Genomic DNA, 12,546 nt, shown 5'->3' on the forward strand with positions numbered 1-12,546 from the left:
AGACTTTATATATAACAAAGGATTTTTATCTAGAATATGTGAGGACACTCTTACAATTCAATTTTTGAAAATCCAATAAACAACAAATTGGAATAGACACTTCAGATAATATATATTAATGGCAAGTAAGCACACTGTTATGTGTTGAATTTTGTCCCCTCATTCTATGTTGAGGACCTAACTCCTAGCACCTCAGAATGTGACTTTATTTAGAGACAGGGTCTTTAAAGAGATGAGGTCATTAGGGTGGGCCCTAGTTAAATTTGACTGGTATCCTCGTAAGGAGAGGCGATTAAGACACAGCATACATAGAAGGAAGACCATGTGAAGACACAGAAAAGAGAAGACGGCCATCTTCAAGCCAAGGAGAGAGGCCTCAGAAGAAACTAACCCTGCAGACATGTTGGTCTTGGACTTCTAGTCTCCAGAATTGTGAGAAAATAAATTTATGTTGTTTATGCCACCCAGTATGTGTTACTTTGTTATGGCAGCCTAGCAAATTAAACACACACATGAATATGTTCAATATACTGGTTAAATGAAGAATGCAAATTAAAACAAACTCGAATGGCCAACGTTAAAATAGATTTTTAACATCAAATGTTGACATGGATGTGGGGCAACTGGAATTTCATACATTGCTGCTGGGAAAGGAAAGGGTACAGCCCCTTTGGAAAACAGTTTAGCAATTTGTTTAAAAGTTAAATATATACTCACCATAAAACCCAGAAATTCTACTCGCAGATATTTACATAAGAGAAATGGAAACATATGTTCACTGAGTCAGATTCAACTATTCATAGCAGATTGATAATAACCCCCAAATGAAAACAACCAAAATGTTTAACTGGTCAATAGATAAACAAATTGTAGTTTATCTATATAATAGTTACTAATTAGCAATTCAAAAGAAAAATATTACTGATACATGTAACATTACGGATGAATCCCAAACCTTTATGCTAACTGAAAGAAGCCAGACCCAAGACTACATACTGTATGTTTCTATTTATATGAAACTCTAGAAAAAGCAAAACTATACTGACAAAAAGCAGATCAGTGGTTGTCAGCCCACCACCTCACCATCTGTGCTGTATATGTTTTCTCTATCTCCAGACTTCTGCTAACTCTTGGCTTCTATATTTTCTTGGTATCTTCTGAGGCTATCTCTGCGTGTTCCTCAGATCTCAAGATCAATTTCTTGAAAACAGGAAATCAGAGAGTTCCAGCTAATTATTGTTTGTGGTGACTCTAAACTATAACCTAAAAGTTACTGCTACTTCTTTCTTTGAGAGGTGGAGGCTAATTCCTTCCTCTCCTCTTGAATGTGGGCTGTAATTAGCAACTTGCTTCTGGCAAGTAGAATGTGGCAGATATGATGATGTGTGCTTCTGAGACTTGGTCTTAAAAGGTGTATGCTTTCTTCTTGTCTTTCTCTTGGATCCCTTGAGGGAAGGAAGCCAGTCATCATATCATAATTCTCAAGCATCCCTGTGGTGAGGCCCACGTGGAGAGGAACTAAAACTTCCGGACAATAGCCAGCGAGGAGCTGCTATTGAGTCTGCCTGTCATCAACCATGCAAGTGACCATCTCTGAAATGGATGCTCCAGACCTAGTCAAGCCTCAGATCACACAGCTCCAGCTACCATCTTGACTGCAATCCCAAACCAATTAAGCTACCTCTGAATCCCAACCTCCATGAAGTATAAGGTAATAAATATGTATTGCTTTCAGTATGTATTGGGGTACTTTGTTATACAGCAACACTGCCCCTATATGGGGTGTTTTGTCCTAAGCTTCCTAGGACTATCTTAGGGTACCCAGGCATAAAAATAACCCAAGAGTATTCTCTCAGCAAGCACTCTGGGCTTGAAAATTTACCTCAGAGTGGAGATATAGACAAGAAAGAACGCTTTATTGGGTAATTCAGTAAAAAAAATAAAGAATTCTGAATTTTAAAAAGGCCTGCCTTCCTTAGGATAATAATCACTTACTATTACCTTAAAAAATCAGAAACAATTTTCCTCCACACAAACATGACTTCAAATGAAGAGAAATTAGTTTAAGGAGGAATTTCAGAGAAGACTAGGGTTCCTGAGAGTAGGTTTCTAAGATATGTTGCTTTGGGTTTCTAGGTTTGCCACTGTTAGCAGGCTAACAGTTAAGTCGGTTAGCCTTCTTGGTCTCTAGTGAACAGTAATTTTTAATCTAATTTTTGTCAAAGACAGCTTTGTGAATCTAGTGTCTTTATCCTGATAAATACAGACTGCCACAGTGAGTTTACAAATTCTCAGCTTCTTTTGGAAAATATTTCTGACCTGGCAATTGTGCCTGGTAAAAGTTGAGTAATTCTAGTAGTTAGGGTCCAAGTACCTCATGGTTTATTGGTGGTATATAAATCTGAAGATTTTTAATTATATGGTTTACTATGTATTTACTACTTCACTGCATATATTAGCTATTTCTTTATAAATGAAGTTCTGTCTTCGGAAAGTGGTCCGGTTCCCAAGGAAGCTGAGACTCCAAATTCTAATATCTGTGTCAAGAGTTACCCATTTCGATTACAGTTGATTTATATAGACTGTTCCAACACACCCACTTATTTGATATAATTTATAAATTCTTTTTTTTTTTTTTTTTTTTGCAGTACGCGGGCCTCTCACTGTTGTGGCCTCTCCCGTTGCGGAGCACAGGCTCCGGACGCGCAGTCTCAGCGGCCATGGCTCACGGGCCCAGCCGCTCTGCGGCACGTGGGATCCTCCCGGACCAGGGCACGAACCCGCGTCCCCTGCATCGGCAGGCGGACTCTCAACCACTGCGCCACCAGGGAAGCTCATAAATTCTTAATGTTAATAAATAATAACTTACACTGGTACTCACCTAGGGAGACTAGATTTAAAGGAAATCCTCATGATCAGTTCACTACCTTTTTCTGTACATTCAGCTTTCCCTTTAATGAACCTCTTTTTATTGGATATCAGCAGAGTAACTCAGAATGAAAGTGCCCATTGATCATGGATCAGCCGCATCATTTGATTGTATTAAACATGACATTATCCTTCCCAATACTCCTAGCTAAGTATAACTACAAATAGCCGCAAAGACACTTTTCTATAGGTTAACCTCTTTACAGATGAAAGATTCCTCAGGATAGAGTACATATGAAATGAATCTATTAGATGCTTAAGTTGGATCAATACCTCTGTTTATGAAGGTACTAAAACATCTCACTGGATTACTGTTTGGAACAACAAGGCAGCAGGCATCACCTCAGTGCGGTCACTCCTAAGGATCCATAACTTGCTTTCAAAAGAAAGCAAAACCAATGCTTCCCTACTTACTAAATGTTTCTTCTAGCTGAAGAGATGAATTCCAATGGAGCTATTCTGGTTGCAGCCACCCTTATTATTTGGTTGCAATGTATACTCCATAATTTCACCTTCAAAATATGTAACGATAAGGAGAATGTTGTGATAGTAAATAGCTGCCGACTGCAGTAAGTAGATAAAAATAAACCCTTTTATATAATTCTTACTGTTTAAAGATATATATATTTTTAAAGTTCCCATTCCAAAGAAAGCTACCTTATTTCTTTTTAACTGGAACACAAAAGAAGAGAGAAACTGTTATAGACAATTGACAGAGGCTACTAAAGGGGGGCCATCAAATGACGGAGCAACACCTCCAAACCTCACTGCAACCACAATTCCACGTTCAGGTGGGGGAAAAAAAGGAAACGACAAGATGAATCTAGCTACCATAATTCAGGTTAAAAAATAACAGCCTAAAATACTTTAAAAGATTCTTTAGCAATTTATGATAATGTATAACCATATTCTTCCCTCCTAAAAGACGTTTGCCTACAATTGTATTTATTCCTTGTTAAAGTGAAATATCACTAGACTTGAAACAGAAGTGAAATTATGTTTATTAGATACTTTTCTTTGACGTTGGTATTTTAACACTGTGATCAAACCAGATGGAAAACTACTTTTTTCCCCCTTTCTTAAAAAAAGAGAGAAGAGAGGAAAATAAAACACACACGCACAACCAGGTTCTTTCAGATTGTAGTTGCCATAACAACTTGAGTCAGCTTCCATCACTAAATCATCTTTTGATCACCCTTATGGATTTTTTTGGTGTAACAAGTAAGGGATTCATTTATTTCACTTAATTATTTTCTATTGAGGAAATTCTTTTCCTCTTTGAAAACAGCTCAATGTCTATTTTAAAAGTAAAAGAGTGCTATAAACTCCCCCTCAAAACTATAAAGCACAAGGGCTGCCAAAGAAAGCTTGGAAGCATTATATTGCACGGTCACAGACTTCTAATGATATTTTTAAAGGGTATTTTGTTTCCATGAAAATTAAATACTTTGGGTAGCTTTACAATGTGAGAATTATCCCCATATTTTTCTGTTTCAATAGGCCAATTCAAAAATTGTTTATGATAACACCACCAAAACATATTGCAGTAAAATGCCTTCCTTCTGGTCTCTTTCATCTATTGTTTAATCTCTGGTTCTGAACACATCTGGAAAACAGTGAAATCAGTGGGAAGTGTGAGAAGCTGGTAACGAAGCAAGTTGCTCCCTAGCAACAGCATCTCAGGAAAAATAGGCTCGTTTGTCAAGTGGCCTCAAAGCAGGAAACCAGGGGGCCATGGGGAATGATAATGGTATATACAAGGTGCAAAAGATAAGTTAACATTTACCTTCCCAAAGTGGCATGTTCCATGTCCTCTATAAACAGGGCACCCAAACGGAAAAGAATGGAAAGAGCCATGATGGCTAAGTGTACACAACCCTTACACTTCTGTGATGCAGAGGGCCAATTTGTGTGTCCACTTTATCACAGACAGTGACTTTTGTAAAATATCATTAAAGATGTATTCAGGGAAGTGAAATTAAAAAGACATCGCAAAATGCAAAACCATTTTAATAACAGTCACCCAACGTAAGATCTTTCCGTTGAGTTGCTTAATGGTTTCTGAGCACCCTGTTTCTGTCCGGACCTCCTTAAGAGCCAGAAACAGTTCAGAGGCAGCACCTGTGAGAGCAGACCACTGCACTTTAAACAGCTCTTGTTGAGAGCTGAGCTTCTCAAACTTGCGCATCAGGATCACCTGGAGAGCTTAAGTGCAAATCCCTGAGCCCCACCCTCAGAGAGTCAGATTCAGTACATCTGGGCTAGGGGTGGATAATTAGCATTTCTAACAAGGTATTGCCCATGTCGGAGTTGCAGTGCTAGACGACTTGCTGCACTATATGGCAAGAGTGTCTAATGTTCTCACTGCGGACATCCCATTATACCAAAGCATAAAAATCCTGAGAGCTGGATGAGTGTTAAGATTACCCAGGACGAGAGGCGGGAAGCTAAAGCTTTAATTCCTCTAGTGGTTCATCATAATTTTCAGCACAAAAGGTAAATATGATGGCTTAGCACCCAAAGTTCTTCAGGATCTGCCTCATTTCCCATTTTTGCCCGTTTTTTTCTTACTCTGCACTCCTTATCAGTATGGAATTTATGCTTCAGACACAAGGAATTATGGGTAGACGGAAGCTGACCATGAATCTGACAGAGAGTCTGACAGTTCTCCTGTCTTCCCATGTTATTCCTTCTGTCTGGAAAGGCTCCTCCTCCCTTCACTGCAATTCCTCCTCCTCTTATTCTTTCTTTCAACAAATATTTTGAGCTACCTGATGAAATTTTTATAGGAAGTTTAAATGAGATCATGCATTTAGAAGACTTAGTAAAGAACGAGCTCTTGGCAAGCACTCAATAAGCATGCTAATGTTGACAATGATGATGGCAAAGAGAATAAGCTTATGTGATGATTAGAGTCTCTAGCACTTTGTTTTGTAACTACTGACTTTTAAGTTACTTCAATTAGACTGTGAAGTTCATTGTAGGAATTATGTTTTTCACATCAACATTTCCATTTCCTAGTGAGGTCTCAAATACAGGAAGGTCTTCATAAATGTTTGCTGAAAGAATGGTAAAAACCTGAAGGGGTCATGACACACAACTATATTTAATCTTCTTTCTCCACTATGCCATGTTGCATCTTTTAAAATTTCCCTTTTTCCAACCTCCCTATCACAGTTAAAACACACATACATGCACGCACACACACACACACACACACACACACACACACACAAATTCTCTTTCTGTCATTTTAAATAATCCTTGGGCAAGGCAATTATTTGTTAATTTACTTGAATTATTTAAGACTTTTTAGAAATGGCTAGGCATTCATCATTCCTGTAAATGGCAGAGGGCTGTGGCAGCTGTGCAGGTGTATCCCTTGGCTGCCCCGTCAAGAATGAACTTGCCCTTCGGCTTCAAGAAGTATAGTTTCAGGATCTGTCTCTGCTTTCAACTCAAGGCCATGATCCCCTCAGACAGCCCCTTTTTGATGACAGTATAAAAGGGAGCTAGGTTTGGCTATGTCTGCCTAGTTCCGGATTCCTCTAATGAGGGGACTTTACACTAAAGCTTCCTTTGAACTGGCGGAACTTTCCGATCTGCATCATGGTATGAGGCTCTACCTCCCAAGCCTGCTACCTTCCAACTTTCCTTTCACAGGTATACGATCAGCAATGCTGTCTGAAGACTTTCTCTGCCCAATCCTGCAACCCTAGCCTCTCATCTTTTACAGGTGTTTCTTATTCCCTGTGTACATCCAACTTCATCTCAGGGTTTCCCTCCTAAGGGCACAGAAGCATAAAAATACAAAGGTATGTTTTTGGCTTTCTCAATGGGATATTAAGCATGGAATCAAACTGGGGTCTAGCTAAGAAAAAACGTGAACAAGATATAAGTGAGACCTGCAGACTGCGTCCCCCATTTATCTGAGATGAGGCATAAAGATGGGTAATTGTGTCCTCTACCCGCTGAGACACACTTCATTCTTTCCCCTTCAGTGGGGTTCTATCACTACTGCTACTTGAACCTCACTTTTTCCATCTTCATTTCTCTCCATTGTGTGCGTTCATGATGCCTTCAGACTCCAGGACCAATATCCACAAGTCATTCTTCATCTTGTTTGTATTCAGAGAGACATCTGTGGGTGAGTATAGGTGCCTTCTCAACTATGTAACAATGAGAGCAGGGAGATATAGCCAAATTTTCTCTTTTTCTACACAGACAAAAGCTGCAGCTATGTCAACATAGGAAAAGGTAAATTTATTCAAACACCTAGTAATAAATTGTGAAGGCAGTTTGTACTAAATCAGTGGTTCTTAGTCTTTTGGAGTCTCAAATACCTTCAAATATGACACAAAATCCATAGACTCAATCCCTACATAAAAGCACTATTATTAGAATGAAGAGATTAAGGTGTTGGTTCTACTATCATCCTTTCATTTTAATCAATGTTTTACTGATAATCATGAGTACATACTAGGATAATATTTTGCTGTATAAATTATTGTTTTTCACTCCCAGTCATTAGTTTTACTTAATTGTTATTCTACAAATAAAATGACTTTGAAATTATGCCCCAGGGAAGGGAAGCTTCAGCAAAATAAATAAACGTATTAATACATTATATATATGTGTGTGTATATACACACACACACACACACACACACACAACACACACATATACATGTATTTTTAGTGTTTAGTTTTTCAAAGCTGGCTTCTTGGCTTGAGCAATGCATTTGGAAGAATACCTGCCTATCCAAATTTGTTTCATCCTACAGCAGGTGAAAATTCCTAGTGCACAGATGGAGGAAAAACAAAATTAGAGAAGTCAGTTTATGTGACTAACAGTGACACTTCCCATTCAAAGGGAAGAGAAGGGGAGAGCAACAAAAAATTTTTTAAAAATAACATGCACTTGAATACAAGGTACAGAAGCAAATAAAAGTTTATGTAAAAATGTCAAACATTCCGAGGCACTGAAATCTCTTTCAAATCTAAGAATGTGATTCTATTTTGAATAGAAGTGATTCCCAGGGTATGACTTAACTAATGCTGTATAACAAGTACCCCTCCCCCTGAACGAAATAGCTTAAAACAGAAACCATTTAGGTAGCTCATGATTCTGAGGGTCAGAAACTTAGTCTGGGATCAACTGGATGTTTCTTCAGGTTTCAGCTCAGCTATCATCCATCTTTAATCAGCGGCAGTGGGGAAAGTCAGGGTCAGAGGCTTTACTGATATTGTCTGAGCTCCTTCCCACATGTGGGACGTCTGCTAGGACATCAGAATTGACACATCTCTGAAGCATGTAGTTGGCCACCTTCCAGCAAGCTAGCATTGTAAACAGAGGCAGGGGGCTCCAGAGAGAGAACAAAAACATGGTACGCAAGGCCTCTTGGAGACTTGAGTTGGAACTGAAAACGTGTTATTTCCACTGCATTTGTTTGCCAAAGCAAGTCACAAAGCCAGTGAAGGATCAAGGAGTTGGTAAAAAGATTCTACCTTTTGATGGGAGAGGCTGCAAAGTCACATTATAAAGGTTATGGACCAGAGAACAGTGAAGGACTGTGGCCATTTTTGGAATTTACAGCATTTAATAAGATATTCAGATTAAAATCATCTTGACGATCTCTGAATAAAAACTCAACACTTATCTGCCTCTACTTTACAGTGTCCTGTACCATCATACCCACTTCTTACAGATAAATAGAAAAACTGGCCTTTTGGGACCCAGTGAGCACTGTGGTCTTTGGAAGCATTAACTAGTTCACCATGGCATTCAAGTGCCCTTTAGAGTCTGTGTCCTATGAGGTTGAATGTCCACACGGCAGTTTAAGTAACAGCTCGTCAAGTACTGGATGCAATTCCTCCCCTCCCTGATATCTACAAGACATCTAAATAAAAACCAAAATTCTATCCCTTCTCTTAACATTTGCAGGACCTCGGTTGGCTTCATGCTCCTCCGGGTGGACCATCCCCACATTCGTGGACCTCCTCACTGTGATCCACTACAATAACTAATGTTTCTCTCTGTGCACAGGTTCAAAGCTTAGTGCCACAATTTTAATATTTCAGGGGATTCGCAGGCCCCTTTGAGAAGCTGATAAAGGCTGGAGAGCCTCTAAAAATGTACATCACACATTCTCACAAAATTTTCTACATAATTTCAGGAGGACCACAGACCTCCTAAAGCCCACCCATGGACCCTGTAAGAGCCTGTGGACCCCATTTAGAGGAACGTCCTCTAGATTATGGCAATAAATGCTCTTACACTATGGTATTCAGCTAATAGAATCAGAGGTGGCAGGAGAGCATACGGTGGCAGTCAAAGGTACACTGCAGGCACAGTCACCAAGTTCTGCCTTCCTGAAGGATGAATGTTCAGACACGATTTAGTCTGGGAGAGACGAGTCTCTGGTTTTTCTTCTCAAATGTGAAAAAAAACAGAAGTAAATTGGCTAAGTGTGCTCTTGTGTATCAAGAGCAGTAACAGAATCACCACTTGTGATCATGGCAGCAGAACAGTCCCTTAGTCCAGACCCTTCTCTCTATTGAGAAGGTAGAACTTGAAACCCTCTGAGTGGGGACCATTTTGAACCATGACATCTCCTCTACTAAGGGGCCTCCCTGTTATATTGACAGATGAAATACAGTCATGTCAAAGATTTGCTCCAAAATAATCCAGGGTGGGGGGCATACAGATGCAACAAAATGTCATGAGTGTACAATTACTGAAGGCAAGTGAAGAGTACGTGAGCATTTTTACACTATTCTTTCTAAATACTTTTGTATGTATTTGAATTTTTTATTATAAAAATTTTTTTAAAAGAGAGCAAGAAATGTCAGTGTTTACTTCAAAGGGAAAGGCAAATCCAGGTAAAATAGAGGAGCATAAATGTATAGCCTCCTTGCTAAGCACTTGGAATGAAGAGATTTTACTCTTTTTCTACATGACCACAATATCTCTTCGGTTCCTCTATCTCATTTTAAAAGACTCCCTCCCTAATTTTTTATTCATTCAAGGAGGTTAGGAAACATGATTTCAGAAGGTGAAACAAAAGTTAACTCTTGGCTAAACCATAGCGTGTTTCACCATCAATCCGTGGGCTCTCCCACGCTCTGCTTTAGGGCTACTGACAAGTGAGACAGGACTCCCAAGATACGCGACTAGGAAGCACCTTGCTCTTTGCTCTCAGCCTCTCACACTGCCCCGTCGTTTTCCTTGTCTTCTAGGCCCAGGCGATCAGGCAGTAAACACAAACACCAGTTCATTACACATCTTTAAAATAAGGGAAGTTCTAGACCAATCTACCCAATAGGATTGTTTTAAACCACAAATTAAACAATTAAACAAGACAGTAAACATGGCAGCTCTTTGTACTGTAAATTCTAAAGGCACTGGTTTTACATTGTGTTTAAGGGTGCTGTCCTCCTCCCAAGCCCCACTCTGTCCCAGCCAGGGCTCCTCCAGAGCAGCTCTACTGCAATCTGTTCCTGTCTCTGAGGTTCTGTGGAGAATTTCGATGGAAAAGAGGGTGTCATTGCCAATGAAAATGTTGAAAACTACTGCCTTCAATCTGTAGGTTAAAGAAAAGGTTAAAACTTACTATTGTGAAATGAATATCAGTTATGAGATAAAACATCCTAGAATCATGAATCCTGTCAAAGAAAACTATGATTTTATTTGCAATATATAACTATATATATGTACATACATGTGTATATAATATATACATATGAGTGATAATATACATACACATATATATACATAGACACACACACACATATATTTGCTAGATAGATTGATTGATTTCACAAAGAATTTTCAGGAATGCCTCTATGATATAAAGTAGGATGGGCTAGAGTTTCCCGGGGGAGGGAAAGCTATGAAAACAGCAGTAACAGTCTGGAACCAGAATAAGAGTCCGATGACCGAGGTTTGAATCCTAACACGGATGTTTAGCACCAGTACAACTTTGAACCGTTTTATGTGTTTGTGCCCAATTTCCTCAACTGTGAGCCATTTAAAATAATATCTAACTTCTTGTGAGGAGTAAATGAAAATTTTAAATGCCTGGTATTCACCTCAGACTTTAAAAAATCCTAGGATGGGATAATTTTGCTTCTCCTGAGAAACTTCCTTTTTTTTTTTTAATAATAAGAACTATGCAGCCATTCATGTCTTCTGGTTTATTTCAACTTCCAGAAAATTCAGACCTCATTTGAAGGTAAACTGTAACAAGTAGGCTGACCCTTATCGTCTTGGAATTTGTATTTTTCCTTTCCCTGCTATTGAACATTTACTTTTATTTACATTTTCCCTGATCTCAATTTTCAATTTCATGACTTTTTTAACACATGCATTCTCATCTCAGCTGTTCCCCATCCTTTGTGGAGCAAAGTAGAGGTAGAGGGAAGGAAGCAGGGGAGGGAGGGAAAGGAAGGAGGAGGCTGGGGAGAATCTAACATTTTTTTCCACAAATGCTCAAAAAGCATTTGTAAAAATAAAAATGGCATGATTAATCTGGTTGTCCGTAGCTTCTGGAACTGTTTCACTGAGGTGTTTAATTAATAGACTTTCTATCGGTAGAGCACCTTTTCTTCCCCAAGGTGCTGTGCCCATGATGTGAGAGTCTCACTGGTAACATGGTCCCATTATGGAGGGTCTTTTCTGGCCCTTTCCAGAAGGTACCAGTGACGGCTGAGAAGAACAGTCTTCCTCCTTCTCTCTCTTTCTCTTTTTATCACAGTTTGGATTATTAAATATAATACACCGGAGCCTTGGTATAACAACCAGTCTTTGCCACCAGCCACATAATTTATTTATGTACCCAGAACTATCCCTGTAAAACATCTATATACTATAGATGGATAAATGGTAAGTGACAGCTGAGAGAAAAATAGTCTAGACCTCAGAGGAACCTAATAATTCAAACTTACTACAGACAGCCTGAAGATAGTTAACATATATAGTATTGATTATATCAAGATTTAGTACTCTGGAAAAAAAACCTCATAAAAAAAACCAACATTTTGCTATCACAGGGGTCTGAGAGGTGGGGCAATTAAAATACAAGAAACACCAGTCTTTTTCATATGAAATTTTACAAATATTTCCAGGAATAAGACAATTGTCTCCTAAGAATAGATGTTTGGTTACAAATCTACCTTCTGAAAAACCAGAGAACACTTTTTTCTTCATTTAAAAAAGCCTATGTCCCCCCTGAGAGCAATATGATCCAGGCTTATCCCCTTAGTTTTTATGTTATAGCCCTATATGTGTTCCCACTGAAGGAGGTGTCAGCTATCATGCCAAGTGACAACTCTGACCAAAAGAGGGCCTTGGCATTTCTGAAGACAGACTCTTCCTACACAGAAAGGCTGGATATTACTTTGGAGCATAGTGATTATAAATAGACACCACACATTCTGTCCATTCCTCTCAGTATATTTCTTCTCTCTTTTCTCTACATAGGCAATCTCACTTTTCCCCAAAGTCTCAAATATTGCTTTTATGCTATGGCTTCCAAATTTACAGCTTTATCCCTGATTTTTTTTTTTCTTGAACCCCAAACTCAGGAGTTCACGCTATCCAGAGAATACTCCACTTGG

General features: G+C 38.9%; 1 protein-coding gene across 3 annotated transcripts in view; it reads right to left on the reverse strand.

The window, feature by feature from the left end:
- TBC1D4 (TBC1 domain family member 4) overlaps positions 1–12,546 on the reverse strand; it is a 640,377-nt gene that overhangs the window by 90,025 nt on the left and 537,806 nt on the right. The window contains exon 24 of one of the 3 annotated variants that reach the window (XR_003682569.2): positions 7,683–7,725. The exons of the other annotated variants lie outside the window; for them this stretch is intronic. The gene's annotated coding sequence lies outside the window, so the exon portion shown is untranslated. Of the gene's footprint in view, positions 1–7,682; positions 7,726–12,546 lie in introns of those variants that run through there. 3 annotated transcript variants of the gene reach the window in all.

This window comes from Physeter macrocephalus, chromosome 13, assembly GCF_002837175.3.
Source record: "Physeter macrocephalus isolate SW-GA chromosome 13, ASM283717v5, whole genome shotgun sequence".
In the NCBI taxonomy this organism is placed as follows: domain Eukaryota; kingdom Metazoa; phylum Chordata; class Mammalia; order Artiodactyla; family Physeteridae; genus Physeter; species Physeter macrocephalus.